The following is a 20,353-nucleotide window of genomic DNA, read 5'->3' as shown; positions in this document are numbered from 1 at the left end:
CGGAGGAAGAGTTTGTAGGTCTGGATGAATAGAACTCTGGGTGGAGTTACTCGATCGTGATGTGTAAAGATAAAGTTGGCCTGGATATGGCAGTGAATCCGATATCGTCCTGGTACAACGAGGTGCGGTCCTCCACTTGAGTCCTCTTATAGAGGGACTCCAACGTATCCATGCTACTAGAGGTTCGAGGGAGAGGGTGAAAAGGAGGGGCGAAAGAGGACAGCCCTGACTTGTCCCTGGACTCAGTCCAAAGACCTCCGATTTCTTATTGTTAACCACCACCTGCGCCAGGGGCTCAGAATACAAGAGCCGCACCCAACCAATAAAGCCAGGCCCAAACCCTAATTTTGTCAGGACAGCAAAGTAATAAGAACACTTTTTCATGTCAAATGCCATCGAGCCATCCAACGAAACCACCACAGCTGCTTCTTGAATTGTGTCAAGTCTTCCCAAGACATCATGGAGGTGGAGTAGGTTCAATGCTGTATTGCGGTGGGGCATGAAACCCAATTGCTCAGGGTGTATCAGCTTACAGATTACACTAACGACGTGGCTCGCCAGCACTTTTGAGCAATAGTCAAATAGGAGCACGCACTCACACAACATGGCCACCATTACACCACTTGAACATTAGTCCGTTTTTTAGTTTCACACATCGGAGCGACAGTGTCACATGCTATGCTCTTTATACTGACGTCAGACGCCAGTCACTAAACTGCACAACAGAGCGCCGCATAACTGGATTGCTCAAATCTGTCCATTGAAGAAATACGGTAAGATCTTGAGCCCGACCCATTAGGGGATAGTGCCGCTTGCACTGAAACGACAGACCGCTATTTATAAATCACGTTAACCACGATGAAATAACCGGCGCGATTAAGAGTAGCATGTCTGTTAATTTTCTTTCCAGAGCCTCTTAAAATGGTAACGCGATTAGAATGTGGAACTCTTACTATGTTTATTTTCTGCTGGTTATGATGAGAATGACAAACATGAGCCTTTTTATTCAGCAGTGACGATCACTAATATTGGAACAAACACATCATTAACCTGCATAAAGTGAGTACTATTAAATTTATAAACACCTGGATCACGCGTGCTTACTAACAACACGGGTCATCAATATATACACACTTATGCACATGTTCTATAAAATGTGACGCCTCAACGTATTTAGATTAAGCATTATATCATTTATTCTTGTAGTTGACTCCCTGATGAAGAGCACAGGGGTGCTCGAAATGCATTGGAGATTGGGAGATTCGAATTGATGAAACTGCATGATGTATATTTAATAAAAAAAGCATATGAAACTTAAATATGCGGGAACTGAATGAACTATTGAATAAATTGTTACTGAGCAAAGTGATTTGATTTGGAACTTTATTGGAACCCAAGTGACCCACAGGAGTGCCCCAAAAAAGGGACTTGCAACTAAGTACTCTTAGAAGCACACAATATTGGATTAATCATAGGCGTTGTGGACGGTAAACGCCACCCTGGGAGCAACCTAAAATTTATTACATTCAGTCAAACCATCTGAACGTTACGACATAAAACTAGGCTGTGCGGCTGCACATCACATTGATTCATTCACATATATACCTGTCGTAGCGTCTGAAATTCCGTGTATTGCCAACTTTATTGTGTTAATTCTAGTGCCAGTGTCAATGCAAAACAATAAATCCAAAATAGAACCAAGAACCAAAACCCCCAAACTGTTCCCCAATCACCTCCCCTCCCTCCCTGCACGGCAGTTCTAGAACTACCCGCCTTCCCAACTGAGCAGAGTGCTTCGATCACCATACTCACACCATGTTATGTGGGGGTGAGTCTACCAGTGATCTGCAAAAGTTTGCCCGTAGGAATGTATCAGTGCCACAGAGAGTGATATCTAGAGTCTGCTCATCCCTTTGTGGAGCGCCGGCCCACACCCCAGTGTTCCGCGGAGTTCAATATCCATTATTGAGTCCTTGCCACCTGAAACGTCCCTGGTCTGTGGCCAATGGCTGCAGCAACAGCCCCACATATCTGTCAGATGCCAACACCAGTGACTTTAGTTCGACGTGTAGTCAGTCTTCAGACTCGCTCTGTTCTCTGGTCTTGGATAATTGCTATTCAGTCACCTGGCGTTGCGGGTGTTTACCATGTGTCCTGGAGCCGTTGGCCGGGCGCCATCCCTCCAAATATCCTGCGCCTCCTCTGGTGTAGCAAAGAACCATGTCTTCCCCTCCGCCTCTGTTTGGTGACCACAGCTGTATAATCCGCATAAAATTGAACCACACCATTGTCAATCCTTATGGGGGGACTATTCTCGCTGCCTGTAGTATGGCGACTTGATCGCAAAAGTTGAAAATACGCGCCAGTATCTGTTGAGGGGCAGCCCCCGGGCGTGGTCTGCCGCCTGGTACACGATGTGCCCTCTTCACAGAAAAGAAGCTGGACAGTCCCTGGGGCTGCAGTTGGTTCTTAATGAGGTCCTCCACGAATAGGTGTTGGGCTGGCACGCCTACCTTCTCCGGTACGCCAACCAGGCGCACACTGTTGCGTCGGGAGCGGCCTTCCAGCTCGTCTAGTTTAGTCATAATCAGTTTATTGTCAGCTAATAGGCGCTTCACTTGCTGCTGTAGGGCCGCCATGTCTGTGGAGAGTGCAGCCGCCGTGTTTTCAACATCCACCAGTCGCTCTGTCATTTTTGAGAGATCCACACGAATTAGGGAGATGTCTGTTGATATCGATTCAATTGAGAACTGAACATTTTGTAAGGCGGCCATCACATCTTTAAGGGTGACCTCTTCTAGTGTATCTGATTTTTCCACCATCGGGCTGGCATCCCGTGTCGCGTCCGTCTACGAGTGCTCGGAGGAGTATTTATTATATGCATACTTATCTAGCCTGGCAGTTGGTTAAGTTCTTGGGCCCCTTCCTCCCATTGTGACCCTCACGTCCAGGGGTAGTGCAGTCTCACGTAGTGGGGCAGTAATCGCTGTCGCCTGCCGTGCTCTTTGCCTTTGCACGCGGCCTTTCAGGTTTCCTGCCCATACGCTAGGCTGGAGTGTGTGTTTGTGCCTCTTCTCACAGTGAATTCGCTAGTGTTTTGCCACGTATCCGACTTCCTGTAGGGTGAGGAGCGCCTCTCCAAGTATCACCACTGGAGACTGTGGAGGGGGGGGGTGGCGGGGTGGAGGGCCTCACTCCTGAAATATTGTGCAGTTCTGTCAGCGGAACGCTTCGTCCCCACGCGATGCTTCTGGCCTGGTTAGTCACTTTCTTTCAGTGAGGCCCTGGACGGCCTCTAGCAGCCTTCCTGTGTGGCATGTAATGCCAGTGCTCCGTTCGTGCAGCCCTGGACTCGCCGTCTTTATTGGGCTTGCGCTTTATTCACAGACTTTGGGATTATGCAGGCCTCCCACTCCCTGGTTGTTGGACTGGCTGCCCGGCGTTAGTATGCCGTGTCTTACTCCCCGCCTCTTCCTCCAGCCGCCGGGACGATTGCCTGTATTTCCTTTAACGCACTGCTGTGCGAAAGTGCTGCTGTGGCTCCGGTAGATCTGCTGCGTCTTTACCGGCCTTCCACCGTCTTCTGGCCCCCTCCGGCTTGCACCTCCGCGGGTTCTGGAATTATGCGAGGCCCCTGTCTCGGCGTGGAGTGCAGGCCGCGTTTTCTTCTTTGATCCTGCGCCGAAGCTGTCGCACCTTCCAAACCTCTGAGCGACTCAATCTGTACCGCAAGCAAAGCGGTTCGCCGTCCAACCAAGTAGGACTGTGTGGTCTCCCGATTTGTGCATGGATTTATCGGGAGAAATCTTAGCGGTCACGGAGCTCTAGTCTCCTGCGGCCATCTTGCACGGCAGTTAGCCACGCTCCCAATAGATGTTCCTTTGTTGTGCGTAGATTGCAGGCCTAAGCCGCGGTCTTGCGTAGCTGGCAACCCGATGGCGCACATCGCCAGGCCCACTCTTATGCACCACAGACTCTGGATGGAAAAGTCAGTGGAGGCTTCCGCATTCTGCAAGGCACAACGTCGCCGATATTCTAGGTGAGTTGCCGTCCCGAGATGCAGTGGTGGCAGCAAGTATTCCCACGCTCGTGCAGGAGCTTGGGAGTCGGATCAGTGAGGCGGATTAATGGAAGAGTCACGGGTGTCGGAGCTCTCCAAGGTTGCGGTCATCACGCTTCACGGCTAAGCCACGCCCCTTATGATGATAGAGATCCTTGATAGAAATGATACTGGTGGTGCAAGTGAATCTGCACCTGAGGCTCAATTTGTAGTCTGTATCAATAGTGGAGTGTCTTTGATATTTCCTTCACTTGGAGCAATCTTTGTTGATGCTCCTACAAGGTCTGCTTTTCCCGACTGAGGAATCTGACTTTAGTGGCCAGATGTACGACCCTCTGTGTTTGCGGCTTGCAAATTTTTGCATTTTTCTGAGAGTGATAAACACTGATGTACAACCGTTTCAGAGACACTGTTTACGATGCCCAAATGGGTCACAAAGGACCTGCCTCTTTAATATTCATGAGGCAGATCGCATTTTGCGACCCATTGGGAATGGCCGGCACTCACAGGGATGGTGTCCTGCTGGGGTCAGAAGACTACCATGTTTGTGACTGCTTTTCCTATAGAGCTGTAAAACAACTGCAGCCTCTTTTCCTTATAAAGGAAAACTGGATTCATTTAAAAAATAAAAACAAAACGTTTGTTTCATTTATTTTATTTTTATATAACTTTATTTATGGATTTTATATAGACAAGCAGGCAACAGTACATTACTTCAAAATAGAAAAGGAACACCCACTGTCCCCAACAGTCTAGCAGGCCTAGTCAAGGATCCAACCGTACAGCCCCAGCATGCGTGGTCGATGTCCCACCAGCAGTTGCCCAGGACAGAAGCAAAGTACCTGCCCTCGGTCGATTAGTGCCAGTGGTGCTGTAGCCTTCAACAAAACTGCCTATCTACCCCCGGACCATACCCACCCGCCTCTGCACCCAGATGACCCTCCCTAACCCAAGCCTTGCCCCCCCCCCCCCCCCCAACCCCCCCAGCCCGGAACCGGTGTGCCTTGTGCCTAGGGAATACCATGAATTACCCCTCTGAGGGCCCCTCTGGAGGAGTCTGTGCCTCTGTGAGCCTGAGCAGCCGCAGATACTTAGGACAGGTCACTTCATTAAATTATTCAGTCAGAAGTGAGATGATCGGGCGCCACACTTCCTGAAAGGAGGCTGTCGAGGCCGTGAGAGTAGCCTGCATACGCTCCATGTCGATAACATACCATAATTTGTATAACCACCCCGTATGGGAGAGCCGAGTCTTGGAGCCCCAAAGAGATAGGATATGGTGTACCTGTGCGCCCAGGGCAATCCCTATTTGTTTCCCCCGTAGAGACTTAAGTCGAAAGGTGAGTGCATTAGGTAAGCCAAGGAGGGTGTAAGCCAGGAAGCGAGGAATCTCTGTGTCTAAGGAGGCATTTACATCTGTGAGAACTTCTTCCCAAAACCCCTGCACCTCTCTACACTCCCAAAGCAAGTGGGTCAAGGTACCTGTTTCCACACATCCCCTCCAGCACTCTGAGCTACTGTCTGGATTGATTTGATGTAGGCAAGCAGGTGTTAGATGCCAGTAAGTGGCTACCTTCACCGCCGCTTCCCTGCTCCCCACATTCCGTGCTGTGTGGAGAGCCCTGTAGTAAATTTGGTTCCATTCTTTCAGCGAGAGACTACGGCCTAGTTCCGCTTCCCAGCGGCGCTGGCCTGCTGACCTCTCCTGCAACGCCGGGGGGAGCAACATAGGGTACAATTCAGAGATCATTTTACGATCAGAGTGCTTGGTAAGGAGCCATTTCTCGAAGGTGGTAATCTTGTGGCTATCTTGCGGGCATATATCGGGATGGAGCAGCCAATGACGGATCTGGAAATATTGAAACCGTTTGGGGTCTTTAATGTCGTACCAGTCAGGTAAATCCGAATAGGAGATAAAGCCCTGAAGATCAAATAGATGACCGGCTGATTTGCAGGGCGATGCACCCCACTGGGGGAAAGCTTGCACGTCTGTGCCCGTAGGGAAGTCAAGGTTATCAAAAAGAGGGGTAAGAGGCGAGGGAAAGGACGTAAGGTTCCTCCACACGGCGACCGAGTCCCATACCTTCAACATGGACCGAGTGATCGGCGACCTCTGTATATACGTGGGGCGGTTGGTCGGCTTCAGGAAAGGGACTTTCCACAGAGGTAGGCGAGCTATAGCCCTATCCTGAAAAAGCCACCTTTTTTCAGATTCTGGTCTGCTCCATTCCACGAGATACCGGAGCTGGGCAGCTTTGTAGTATGTCAAGATGTGGGGGATCCCGAGACCACCCTCAGCAGTGGGACGCCAGGCCAAGTCCCATCGAATCCTCGGTCGCCTCCCGCCCCATATAAAATGTTGAATCTCCGACTGCAACACCCGAATGTATCGCATGGGGGTATGGCCGGTATGGTCTGAAAAACATATAAAATCTTAGGTAAGATAGACATTTTGACGGCAGCCACTCTGCCCAACAGCGACAGAGGGTATGTTTTCCAACCCCGTAAAGCAGTGGATACCTGAAACGTGAGTGTAGTGTAGTTGCGGGTGAGCGTGGAGTTAGTGGACGGGGTCAGTGCGATACCCAGATAGGGAATTTCTCCCTGAACTTTCAGACCCCCCAGCTCCTGAAAAGTATCCACCTGAGCGCCCTCATGGAGGCCTAGGGGTAATATCATTGATTTCCCTACAGGAACTTTAATCCAGAAACCCTGCCAAAGTCTTCAAGTTCTCCCAGAAAAGCGGGGACAGACTGCCGGGGAGCGGTTAGTGTCGCCAAGATATCATCAGCGTATAAGTGTTGTCCCCCCCCAATAGGATGCCCGATATGTGATGGTACTCGCTGATGCGCTGCACCAGGGGTTCGACATATAACGCGTAAAGCAGGGGGTAAAGGTCATAACAGCTCGCCACCCAAGCTCGGAAGCGTTCTCCCACCCCGAAATGGGCCAACGTCTTATCCAGGAACCCCCAATCGACCCGATCAAATGTTTTCTCAGCATCAATCGAGAGCAACAGGGCGTCCAGTTCCATATAGTGGGCCTTTTCAATGAGATGCAGGATTCTCTTGGGGATGTTTGACGTTACAACGCAGGCTATTACAACGCCTGCCTTTACAACGCAGTTTTTACATCGCAATCCATTACAACGCATAGCGCTTTGGGGTGCTGGATAGTGAAAAGTTTAATTTACTATTCCAACACCAGTCCCTGTGGACACTAGGGAAGGTGTTGGATAGTACATTAAACTTATTCCCTATCCTAGAGCGCCCCCCAGCGCAATGCGTTGTAATGGTTTGCGTTGTAATGACCGCGTTGTAATGGTAGTGGGTTGTAAAAGTTTCGTTGTAAAGGTTGTTCACCTTCTCTTGGTATTGTCACTGCTTTGTCTGGTGGGAATAAAGCCCGACTGGTGAGGCTCAATTATGCCTGGGAGGCCCTGGGCCGAATCTAGAGGCCAGGATCCCTGTGAATAATTGATTCAGGAGGGGGATCGGCCTATAAGCCGCGCAATGAGTGGGATCTTTACCGGTCTTAGGGAGAACAACGACGTTGGCTTCCAACATTTCTGCCGGAATCGACCCAGGCCCCTTAAAAGAGTTGAACAGGCGCGTCAACACGGGCGCCAAGATCTGGAAAAAAAAAGCTTCTAGAAACCCGCGGAAAACCCGTTTGGGCCCGGAGACTTCAATTGCTTAAGGCGCTATCGCACTGATCACCTCCTCCACCCTAATCGGAGCGTCTGACACAGCCGCCACTGAAGCGTTGAGAGGTGTAATCGCGGTTCGGCTAATGTATTTTTCCCCTGCGCCATCAACTGTAGGGTCCCTGCTATAGAGTGAGGCGTAAAATGCCCGAAAGGCCTCTGCAATTTGTTCATCCCCTTCAACCCTGACACCCTCTGAGGTATGTACAGCCGCGTCTCTAGAGCGCTCCGCCCGCGCCCTAAGCTTGCTAGCTAGTAGCTTCCCGGTCCTGTCGCCTCCTACATAGTAGGAGTGTTTAAGCCGGAGAGCTGTGTATTTGGCCCGGTCGAGATCCAAACTTGCCAGCTGCTCTCTGGTTGCTTTGAGTTGACCCCACATACTTGGGGCCCCTGTCCTGATATGAACCCTCTCTAGCTCCAGCACCTTGGCCGTCAGTTCCTCCCTCTTTTCCCTACGCGCTCGATTGTCAGCTGCGGAGAGCGCGATAAACTCCCCTCTCGCCACCGCCTTAAGGGCTCCCCATAACACCGTCAGTGAAGCACCCTTGGCATCGTTAGATTTTAAGTAATCTGTCAAGCATTTCTGTACTTGCCAACGGGCATCTGGACGCTGCAACAGAGACTCCCGTAGACGCCACTTCCCTCTCCTTGACACGTCGGTCGCCAGTCAATAGTCACCTGAATTGGGTTGTGATTCGATAGGGCCGCGGGGATGATATCAACCGATCTGACCAGGGCATTAAGTTCGGAGGATCCTATAAAATGGCCAAGGCGGGCATATGTGTGGTGGACATGGGAATAAAAGGAATATTGCGTGCTATGGGGTGAGCTACCCTCCAAACATCCACCATCCCTCTATCACGAAGCCAGTCCGCTACCACCTTGGAAAGTGCTTCGGTATCCCCGTGTCTAAGTCCTGATGTGTCCTTATCCGGGTCCATGACTATATTAAGTTCCCCTCCCAGTAGGACCCGCATGTCATCTGTCATGATGACGGAGTGTGTATGAGATTGAGTCAACAAGAAATGGCTCCTGTCCAGTGTTGGGGGCGTAAATGGAACCTATAACCACAGAAGCATCCCCAACCCAAAATCTGTATGCTAAGAGCCTACCCTTCACTTCCGCTACCTTTCCCCTACCTTCCCCTGAAAGTGACGTGCCAGAAGTATGGCCCTCCCACCCTTTTTGTCCGGCATGGAGGAATAGAGTTGCTGGGGGAAGGCTCGGGACTTCATTCTGTGACAATCCTTAAGGAGTAAATGTGTCTCTTGCAATAGACAAATAGAAGCCCCGGAATTCTCTAGATAGCTCAGGATCGCCTGCCTCCTAATCGGGTTATTCAAACCCTTTACATTGAGTGATCAAATTTGTGTCATGAGGGAAAACCTGGACTGGGCTCTAATGTGTAACTGCTCCTCAGGTGGGAGAAGAGAGGGAAAAAATCCCCGCTCAAGCCTTGACACTACTGCTTCTTCATGGCACTTACTCTCCGCCCCTTACCCCCCCCCCCCAGACTGCACACCGGTTTCCCCTTTCCCCCAAACTCCCCCCTCCCCCCGCACCAACCCCAACAAACCCTTCCCCAAGTCCACCCCATCCCCCCTCCTCGCCCCCAACCGGAGTCATTATCCAACTTCTTGAGTCCAACAGCCCCCTGCCACCTCTCTCCACCCTAACCCCAACTAGGTCACCCAACCCCATAATCATTGTCCAACGCCTGAAGTCCGCCAGGGTTAGCGTTCAGAATGTAGAAAGAATGAAAGAATGAGGGTCCACATGGATTCATGGTGTCCCCACTCCCCACCCCACCCCGGGCCAGCTTAATCATCATGCAGAGTACACCCTAGCTGCTGTGATAAGTCACACGACGGGGAGGTATCCCGCTTCACCGCCTCCAGAGCTGCTTCTCTTTCTTGAGTCAACGTCAGGTTGTCCGGTTTCATGGCGGTGTTGGGAGGGCGCCGTCTTCCTACCATCTGCCAGCCATCCATTGACAGTCGCTGTGTGGGAGTGGGTGATGACTCGCGGCTACTTTGTTTGATTCCCAGCAACTCACAAGTGTTCTGAAGGGAACGCAGTTGCTGCAGTTTGCCGTTCCCTTTAAAAATAATGTGAAAGGGTTGTCCCCACGAGTATGGCACCCCTTTATCTCTCAGGAAGGATGTCACGTCCCTGAAAGCTTTCCGCTTTTGTAGAGTTATGGATGCAAGGTCATGATAGAGGGCAACAGGGTGGCCCTGGTACTGGAGAGGCTGTTTCTTTCTGGCTTCCCTCAGAATGCGTTCCTTTTGCGTGTAGTCCGGGAGGAAAGCCAGGATGTCCGGAGGCGGGGCCGGCGCTCGCCTATCTAGGCCTACACGGTGCGCCTGGTCAATACGGATTTCGAAGCCAGCCACTTCACCTAAAATGCCTCTGAAAAGGTCTTGGAGGTAACCCACCTTGTCTGACCCTTCTTCTCTGCACTGAATTCCTCGGACGCGGATGTTGTTACGCCGGGACCTGTTTTTTAGGTCCTCGGCATGTGCTTGAAGGTCTAGATGATGGTCCTTCAAGCGGATGACTTCTTGCTGCAAGACCTCGAGTTCCTCGCTGGTGGAATTTATCCTCTCTTCAACCGCTATGACGCGCTCCCCAAGACAGTCAATGTCCCGGCAGATTTCCTTGATCTCGCCCGCGACATCTTGCTTTAGCGAGTTGAAGTCCTCCCGGAGGGTGTTAAACAGGGACTCGAAGAACTCTCTTGTGACCGGACCTTCGCTGGGCGGCAGGGTTTTTGGCAGCCGCGCCGTCGTCGGAGATGCTCCCCCCTCTTCACCTGTAGTGGGCGTTTTGGTAAACATGTCTTTGAGGGAACGCTCCCCTTTTCTCCTGGTGGCAGCCATGCGTCGCCCTTTCCCCGGGAAGGAAACAAGCACGTGGGCCCCCTGGCCAGGTATCTTCTTGAGGGTGACGGCACCCTATTGCAGGGGAGCGCGGGCCTCTGTTCAGTTCTAGGGCCTCGTCGGTGAATGTCAGCTGCGGCGCCGAAATGGTGCAACGGAGATTCCGCTTCACAAATGCGGGCCTCGAGCGGGGGCGTTAAATCAGAGGCAGACAGGCCCTCCGTCACTCCCCACCACCGGGCTGCTGACCCCTGGCTCGCCCACTTCACTGAGGCAAGGACGCTGACTCCACCACTCCAGGTCCCCGTAGCTGCCTCCCAGGAGGGCACGGCTGAACCCGGGGAGCCTCACGAGGCCCAGGCGCGGGAGGACCGACCTCATAGGGAAGCAAGACATACAATAAACCAGTCCATGGGGGCCCATATGCAGCTGAAGATGAAGATCGGGCCTCCCGGAGCCCGGACGCCGGCCCAGTCTGCTGTTCCGGTGCCATGTCAGGCCTCCAGTCTTACGGCACTCACATCCCACTAGAGCTGCAGCAAGGGGTCGGGCCCAAGTACCCGGCAGCTCCCGCAGATCTCTCCTCACCTTTTCAGGCGCTGGGCAAACAGGCAGGCCCAGGCGCCCCGGTGTTGTCACCCACACCTCCTTCCGTCAGGGCCCTCCAGCTGCCATGCTCCCAATCACGGAGCCACTCGTCCTACCGCGGGGGGCGCCACTCTTCGCCCCAGGCTCTCCCCACCTCTGGCACAGAGCGTAGGGCCCAGCGCCCGATCGCCTCCAGGGGGCACGTCCGGACTGCCGACCAGGCCGGGTCCTCAGGCCCAGATCTGGAGTCTTGATTTTCACGACCCCGGCGGCGGGTCCCTTCCCCGCCGCCAGTCGTGTTCCCGGGTCGCGTCCCTTATTCACCGCGACCACCGCTGCTGATGCCGCCGCCGGCTCCCGCTATCGCCCGGCTACCAGCGTTCGGGCTTGCTGAATTCTGTACGTTCGGACCCCCTCTGAGGACCAAGCACTCCTTCACAGATCCTCTGCTCAGACCGCTGTCATTTTATGACCGCCGGCCGCAATCTGCCGATTCCTCTGCTAAAACGACCCCGGAGCTCCAACATTGCCACCAGCAGTCGCCCCCTAGGATTGCGCAGCCCCCCGGTTCGGTTTGCTGCAATACCGGTGTGTAGGAGCACTACTAGGGCCGGAGTAGGGAGCACAGAGCGGGGAGCCTCGAGTAGTTGCAACCACCTAGGTCGCCATCTTGGCCACGCCCCCTCAGTTTAATTTTTTTAAGAGCAGACTGTGGCACTGCCTGCTCCTTAAAAAAATATTTTTCCTGCCAATCACAAAGAGGGATGGGTCCCCTGGGGACCCCTTCTTGTTTGTGACTGGCTTACCACCAGTTTGAAATTGGTTGTAAATGAGATTGTTTTGAAACTGCATTTGTGATCACAAGACGATTTTAAATCCCACTGCGACTCGCTATTAGAAAGGGGCGCCCTTGGCATTCCCCTTCCTATTAGCGACTCGCAAAACCTACGTTTGTAACAGGTTACTGACTCACAAAATGGGTTTCGTACATGCTACAATCCTTTTTAGGTCTTGTAGCGAAAACACAGCGCTACGCGCTGTGTCTCGCCAGAGATCTTTTGTTACTGACTCTGCTTCCCAGGAGACAGCACCTGGCCACGCGCATTGCCTCCTCAAGGAGGCGATTTCCGCGGGCCATGCGCTCGCGAACGCGCTCAGCTGCTGTCTCCTGGGAAGCAGCAACACCACACACGCATGCGCAGAAACAGAGACACACACACACACACACACACACGAGCGCTCATGCACGCACGCACCCACACATACAGAGAACACCCCCCCGCCGTCGCATACAGACACACACACACACACACACACACACACACACACACACACACACGTGCACCGAGCGCCCGCCCACTTACCGCCACTCCGGACTTCAGCCGCCACCGCGGGGCTCTCCCCGCGTCACCAGCAGTGCTTCTCTCTTCCTCCTCAATCGGATCTATTGGCATGTATGTAGTTGTTACTTTTTTTTATCGAAAAACGGGGCAAAAGGCCGCCCGCCTTCCTATTCTGAGGCGTGACAGCTTCCCTGGAGGCGTTAGTGTTTAGAAGTAAGGTAGTTTGGGTTTTCTCCACTGTGTGGCGGCGGCGGCGCTCTGCCGCACGCACCTTACTCCTGAGGAAATGTCTTGCCACGCGATTGTAGACAGAAATGAAGACTACAATATTGGGTACTGTCGACTGTTAATTACTTCCGGGTATTTGGACGGTGGAGGGTTGTCGCTGTTTGAGTGGGCCGGCGTTTCCGTTGCTACTTAATTTTTGTAACCAATCGTTTGCTTCAGAACCCTTATGGTCCGCCCAGTATCGCTATTGCGTCTGTCAATCTCTTTATACTGGCTTTTGATTGACTCTGCTTGCTGCCTTTCACTCACTGAATTCTGTTACTGTCTAAACATGAATTGTTACCGGTTGGGAATCGGAAGTGGGAATTTTAAGTCCCACGGCGGGAGGTAAGATATAAGCTTGCGCGATTCGGACGTGTTAGAGATTTCGTAGTTATTTGTTGATGGTGCTATAAAAGGAAGCCACATAAGAAATGATTAGAAAAAACTGATTGATTTGAGTGGCTGAGCGGCAAAAGTATTTTTTTGTTAGATTGATCTTTTAATCTGTATCCAAGTACATACTACTTAAGTCCTAAACTTTTCTTTTAGTAGTCGTTGCTTTCAATTGAATACACTGACGTCACATAGGACGAGGACTTTAGTTTGCGACAGCTGTTAAACGAAAACCCTGGATCAGAGTACAAGCGTCCTTGGTGACATGGAGTCATAAGTATTCTTAATGTAGCCTAACACTACAAGTGAAGCTCCCTCTTTTGTAGGTTAGGTTGAGTCCTCATTAGCACCGTGCGGAATTTCACAATTTATTGGGAAAACCAGATTTTGCCCTCGGCTCCAATAATTATTTTTACTTTCACTGCCATGACACCATTGATGTGAAATGTGGCACATCCCTTACATTTGGTTCTTTATACTCCCAAATATTGTTTAAACTTGAACAATCTGGTGTTCGTGGTTATATAGGTAGATAAGCATGGATTTGTGGAATCCGGTTTAGGTAGGGTTGTTGTATTTTAAGGGCTTCAGTGCCTCGTCCGGGATAGTAAGCGGTATAAAAATATCCTTTACATTTACATTATTAAGCTGCATGCAGGTTTTAATTGCATTATTTGTGTCCTGCTAAGTAGGACACACAACTCCATGCTATATATAGCAAATAGAGGCACACACTTGCAAAATAGCTACCAAGTTTTCAGATTGCTATGTGTGACATTTCCATAATTTCAGTGTAATTATGACTGACACTTTCTCGTGAGCAAAATCAAGCAATGAAGGCGAAGGAATCATAAATATTAACACATTACACCCATTTGAGCAAAGAAAAAATGTCACCTTAGAGTAACTGTTTTAATCTGACGCACACTGTACAACTTGCACTTACTGACTGCAGGCAGTTGCCTGATCGCGCTCCGCCAAGGAATTTAATTGACACACATGCTCGGCCATGGGAGGCTTGGTACACTCCACACTGTCTCACTACTTACTTCTTCTTTTGAGAAATCTGCGTGCCATCTTTCTCTGTGCATTGTGGCTATGCACCCCATTGCAAAGAAGTGCTAAGTCACTGCAAGAGGGACATGGCCGGTAGCAGCCCCAATCGTAGCACAACAACTGTTCCAGGCTCTGAGTGGCCTGATGGTGAGCGTAGCCATGACTGTTGCAGAGGACCAGGGTCATCCTCTGCCACACACAACATTTGCTAGCGTGCAGCAGTAAATGGCTGCAGAACCAACCAGACACAAGCTGCCAAGCTCTGCTGTGCACTTTCTTCTTCGGCCATTAAAGCTCTGTTTAATGCAGGGCAATTCCATCACGCCACCTGCGATAAGCGGCCGCCCCGCCCCACGGAAAGTTTCGATTTCGCTAACATTTGGTTTACATGTTTTGCCATTGGAATCCGTCTTGTGTTCCTGTGCTGTTGGCAAAATGATGTATTTATCATGGCAGGCAGAGTGCATAATATCATGCCTTTCCAGCCATTACTGTCGAATTTCAGTGGATTTGCGTGTTTGAGCAAGGACCATAATTCCATGACGGACTGCTTGCAGATGATTTCTAGAGATTTTTTTTTTTTTTAAATAGTTTACTTTATTGTCCTCCTCTGCCACACACAACATTTGCTAGTGTGCGGCAGTAAATGGCTGCAGAACCAACCAGGCACAAGCTGCCAAGCTCTGCTGTGCACTTTCTTCTTCGGCCATTAACAGCTCTGTTTAATGCAGGGCAATTCCATCACGCCACCTGCGATAAGCGGCCTAACTCTCCTGTGCACTGCCAAAGGGCATATTCAGCATGCATTAGCCAAAGGACCTAGCAACCAACCTGCCACCATCTGCCAACATGTGTTGAACACAGCAGAAGTCAGTGCACAGCATTGGTTGGCCACCCCGGCAGCCTGGAGTAAGCCAGGCCCAGTGTCCAATATGTATGCGACCAACCCACCACTGGTTGCCCTTTGGCTGTTCACAGGTCCCCACCCCCTAATCTTTTTTAATTTGAATTTTATTTTCAGCACAAAATGGTTCCTATTTTACAGCCCAGAAAACAAAAGGCACAACACGAAATCACGATTTTATTGCAGCAAACCTGTTTTTTTTAGCTTTTTCTTTTCCATGCCTCTGTGTGCCCCTCATGCACACAGCCACCTCTCATGGTACTTCTCCCTCCCTCCATGGCTGGGAATCCCCCCCCCCCCTCCCCCGCCCGCTCACCACTGCATGGAAATAAAAATTGCATTTTATAAAATCAAATATAAAACTAGCAGAAAAAAACGGATCTACACAATGAAAGCACACTTTGAGTAAAGAATTACTTTCATACCACGTAAATCCATTCAGCATGTCTTTTGCTGTAAGCCAAGCAAATATGGACTAAAATGGAAAAAAGCACCTCCCCGCCCCTCAAATTTCCCCCCCGTACGCATCGTCACAAAATTGGCATGTCGTTGCAAAGCTGATTATGCCCAATGACTGCCAATTTTTGGGCAATATAGCCAGAAGTCAAAACTTATAGGCAAATCAAAGAATGCCTTTTCAAAGAGAAGTGTCTGAACACACACAAGTCATTAACAACAACAGAGGCTGTCCAATACCCCTGAACCAGAGACAGTTAATAGTAACACCTAACAAGAGGTTCAGGTACGCAGTTTGTAAAAAGATTAATGCAACACATTGTCATATACAATGCCAATAACTCAAACTTGAATGCTGCGAGACCTATTGCATTGCAAATGCTTGTTAGCGGTTGCAAATGGGCGATTTCCCATTTGCGACAACTAAAAACTGGTTGCTCATCTGGTCCTAAATATCTTTGTGGTCTGTGCACCACTGTGGGTGGTGGAGATCATGGGAAAGCAGTATTGGGTTTGGTTGTAACTGTTAAAGGATCAATAGATAATCATCCTCTGGAGAACGCGCAGAGTTGATATCATAGGCAGTAACGGATGGCTCCTCATGTTCCGGTCAGGGATAGTCTGTTCTTTCCTTTGGCATGGATCAGATGGTGGAAGCTATTCTGGTGTAGGGAAGGCTCAACATTGACGAAGAAAAAGGCTGCCGATGATTGGCCTGAGGTAAAATCCTCCCTAAACTAGCAGTTGGCGGGCATTCCAGACATTTGTGTTCTGTGTGGACACGATGGTGTTATCCCTTAAGGTGGCAAGACATTGCTGTTTTAAGATAAGTGGCCATCTTTGCTCCTTAAGCTATATAAGACGTTCTTTCCGCTCATTAAAAGTTCCGAAGCCCTGTATGTTAATTATAAATGGATGGCAAATGCCTCAACATTGAATGGGAGGGGAACTGATGGCGATGTTCCATTAGTGACCTTGCTAGATTGATACTACGGTGAGACTCTGAGAAAGCCCATCTTAGGCTATAGGCATGTTCTTCAGCTTAGCCTGACATATTTCTTGTTTATTAATGGAGTACTACACCAAGAAACAAATGACACGAAGTATGTTTATCCTTTTTAGGTCCCGCTCTGGAGACCTATTGTGGTTGAGATGGCTTTCAAGGGAGATAGCTTGGGGCACGCGCCGATTTGGGACTGTGGACGCGCTTTGCTTTCGCCTGGCTCACGTGCTGTAACAACGCGCGCACACGCACACACACACACAAGCCAGCCCCCCCTGCACACACACACACAGACACAAGCACGTGCACACACACACACACACACACACACACACACACACACACACACACACACACACACACACACACACACACACACACACACACACACACACACACACACACACACACACACACACACACACACACACACACACACACACACACACACACACACACACACACACACACACACACACACAGACACAAGCACGTGCACACACACACACACACACACACACACACACACACACACACACACACACACACACACACACACACACACACACACACACACACACACACACACACACACACACACACACACACACACACACACACACACACACACACACACACACACACACACACCCTCCACACCCCTCCCTCCCCACCCCACTCACCGGGCACGGCTGTGGTCTGTAAGCCTTCAATCCCTTCGTGCTAGACGGCCGCTGTTAGCCCCGCACTCACCAATAGCTCAAAGCGTGGCAGCTGGGTCAAGAGCCGCATCCACTCCTGTCGTCTTCTGCCTGATCTCCTCTGTCCGTGCCACCGCTTCAGTCTCTCTGGGTCTGCTGCTTCAACTCGGCACTCAATAAGTCCCCCACGTCTGCTACATCTCTCGGCAGAAGCGAGGCAACGCTCATCAGAATTTGCATCGGCGGCTCTACAGGCCCCGCCCCTCGTTTCCTTTGGTCTCAGCGCTGGCCAACGGGGTGTCTTCCTCCGCTCATTCTCCACTCAGCACCAGTAGGGAGTCACGTCTACACGGCAATCTTGGTTGGCCACGCCCTCTTCTCCTAATACATCTTTACAGCTTCCTGAGTTTCCGCTCGTGTTCTATTTTCCTTTTGGTAACACTGATAGAAGTATGAGCTCTGTCCCTTTAAGGCGAGGGAAAGGTTATTGTTGCCTGGCCTTTGTGTGTATGTGCTGATGCGGGTGCAGACAGCCAGACAGGTCGCGCGTGCAGAGAGACCCGGGCAGCGGCCGTCGATCGATATGAGTGGTGTGAAGTGAATTAATGTGAGGCAGGTAGTCTGTCTGTCAGGAGCACCGCTTGCAGCGTGGGGCCGGGAGGCCCAGTCACTGCGGTGGTCCGGCTCCTCGAGACCCAGCACTGTCTCCAAGAAGAAAAGTCTAAATGTGCTCTTTGCTTCCGGACGCGGCTATCCCTTTCATGCTGGGAAATATTTCACGGAGAAGAACCCCTGACTCCTGCTCAAATTGGGTAAGGAAAGGGGTGGGGGAGAGGTAGGGGGCAAAAGATCAGTGACATTTCCCAATCCCTCCCATTACTGGAGACGACTGGTACCTGACATGAACATGCAGGTGGAAGAAATTGCATTATGGTTCCAAAAGACACTGCTTTGGGAACGAAAACCAATGTTTAACTATATGTCTATTTGTAAACCCAGAAACGCAATGTAATGGAATAAAACATGTTTCAATTATAGTAGTATTGACGTCTAAAGCTTACGTTTAGTATATTTTACATTACGTCAAAATTATTTTTTCGTTTGTTTTAAAAGTATTTGTTTCTTGCATGGATCGTTATGTAAAGGGTTAACCGAAGCAATTTTAATCTACTGCTGTGTGGGTATTTATATTTAACAACAAGGGGTGGTGATGGACAGAGTTTCTGAATTAAGCAGAATACTCTCACCCAGTCAAGAGATCAGGGCTAGATCCAACACCGTTTTTTAGCTCACTGCACCATCCCAGTTCAGAACCTGGCTATATGCAAATTAGTCTGTTCCTGTCCCAGTGTATGATGGGAACAGGGCAAACTAAACTACCAAGCCAATTCTTACACTGGGAAGGAAACAAGCTTCCGGGGACCGGTTTCTGGCATTTCAGCCGTCGTCGGCCCGGCTTGCTTGAATCCTGAGGGTGCAATGAGCAAGGGACTCACATCTGAGTATACCCTTCCACGCTTAGGGTGGACAAAATATTTAACAACAAGGGGTGGTGATGGACAGAGTTTCTGAATTAAGCAGAATACTCTGTGGGGCACACAGCCTTGAATCTGGCATATTCAGCTTGGCTTTAACACATCCTTTTTTTCAAGTAGTCGTAGAATGTCTTCTGTCTTTATACTAATGCTGTACAGTATCGGCCGCAAAGGCTGCGAAGGTGGCCTTTGGCCTGTGGCTTGGACATCGGAGCGCGCCGCTGTTTGTATTCATCGGATTTACAATGAGCGCCAATCAAATAGGACTATTTTTGCATTCCTACCAGTCATTCCCAGGCCCATTTTCCCTACAGTTCCAGGCGGGATCTTTATAATCGAACGCCACACCACGGTCTTTTAATTACAAATGGATAGGTAAAGCGAAGGCAATTCAAACACAAAATACCTTTGAGGCTGAGGGCGATATCTTTCTTGTCCTCTCAGGATTGTTTTACTTGTTAGCATTTGACCCTATGTGTCCTCTCCCCCCCCAGCACTAATGCCGATTTAGGGCATCGTTCGTTGCCTCATCTAGTTTAGGGTGAAGGCTTCTTTTAAGGTGCTGATTTTAAATTACATTTGGCACTCACCGCTCAGCGCTGTTTCACATAGAGCGTCCGGCCGATATTAGGGCTGAAAAGACACCGGGGACTCGGGCGGAGTGTTAGCGGTGGCCATCTTGGGTGAGTCATCACCATAAAAGCATACGGCCATGGCTCCGCGCAGCGGACGCGCTCAGCGGTCGCGCCGGATTAGCGCTGGAGTTACGCCAGAGTTCAGCCCGTCTGCGCCCGTGCTCAGGACGGGCTACAGGACGGGCTTTATCCCGGGTTCTCCGCCCCTTTCCCTCAGGTGTCACACTCTTATACTATGGAGGAAATGCTGTCTTGGAAACCAACTGACTCCCTGTGCCATCATAGGTATAAGTCTGAGGAAGTACTGGTTATGGCTCCACATATTGAACATACCCGGAGCCCTAACTCATTCCCTATGATCAATCACTCACCTGGCAACTTATGCCCCACGCCTAAAAAGATTCGTGCGGAGAAAGGATACCTTATTAATGCTCGCTCTATAATCAAAAACAATGTCGCCTTTCATGATTTCGTGTTGGCTAGAAGACCTGCCTGGGTCTTTGTCACGGAAACATGGGCCTCAGAGACCTCAGGGCACGACCTCCTCATGGCCATCCCAGAGGGCTATTCACTACACAGATTTGATAGAGTTCAGCGAAGGGGAGGTGGTCTAGCAATTCTCTATTAGTCGCATCTTATCTGCCGTATTAATGCCCTGTCGGCCCCACCCGACCCCTTCCAGGTCCTACATTTCTTTATTTCTTCATCTCCTTCTGCGTCCTTTGTTGGCCTTCTTGTGTATAGGCCACCTGGACCTAGATCCACATTTAGCTGCGACCTGTTTAGAATCTTGGAGCCATATGTTGGCAATCCTCATTTTA

At 50.4% G+C, this 20,353-nt stretch overlaps 1 protein-coding gene across 3 annotated transcripts in view; it reads left to right on the top strand.

The window, feature by feature from the left end:
• CFAP97 (cilia and flagella associated protein 97) overlaps window positions 1–20,353 on the top strand; it is a 507,276-nt gene that overhangs the window by 183,462 nt on the left and 303,461 nt on the right. The window lies entirely within an intron of this gene.

The sequence above is a fragment of the Lissotriton vulgaris genome, chromosome 3_1 (genome assembly GCF_964263255.1).
Source record: "Lissotriton vulgaris chromosome 3_1, aLisVul1.2, whole genome shotgun sequence".
NCBI classification, from domain to species: Eukaryota; Metazoa; Chordata; class Amphibia; order Caudata; family Salamandridae; genus Lissotriton; species Lissotriton vulgaris.
Note: the sequence above shows the minus strand (reverse complement) of the source record. Positions and strands in the feature narration are given on the sequence as shown.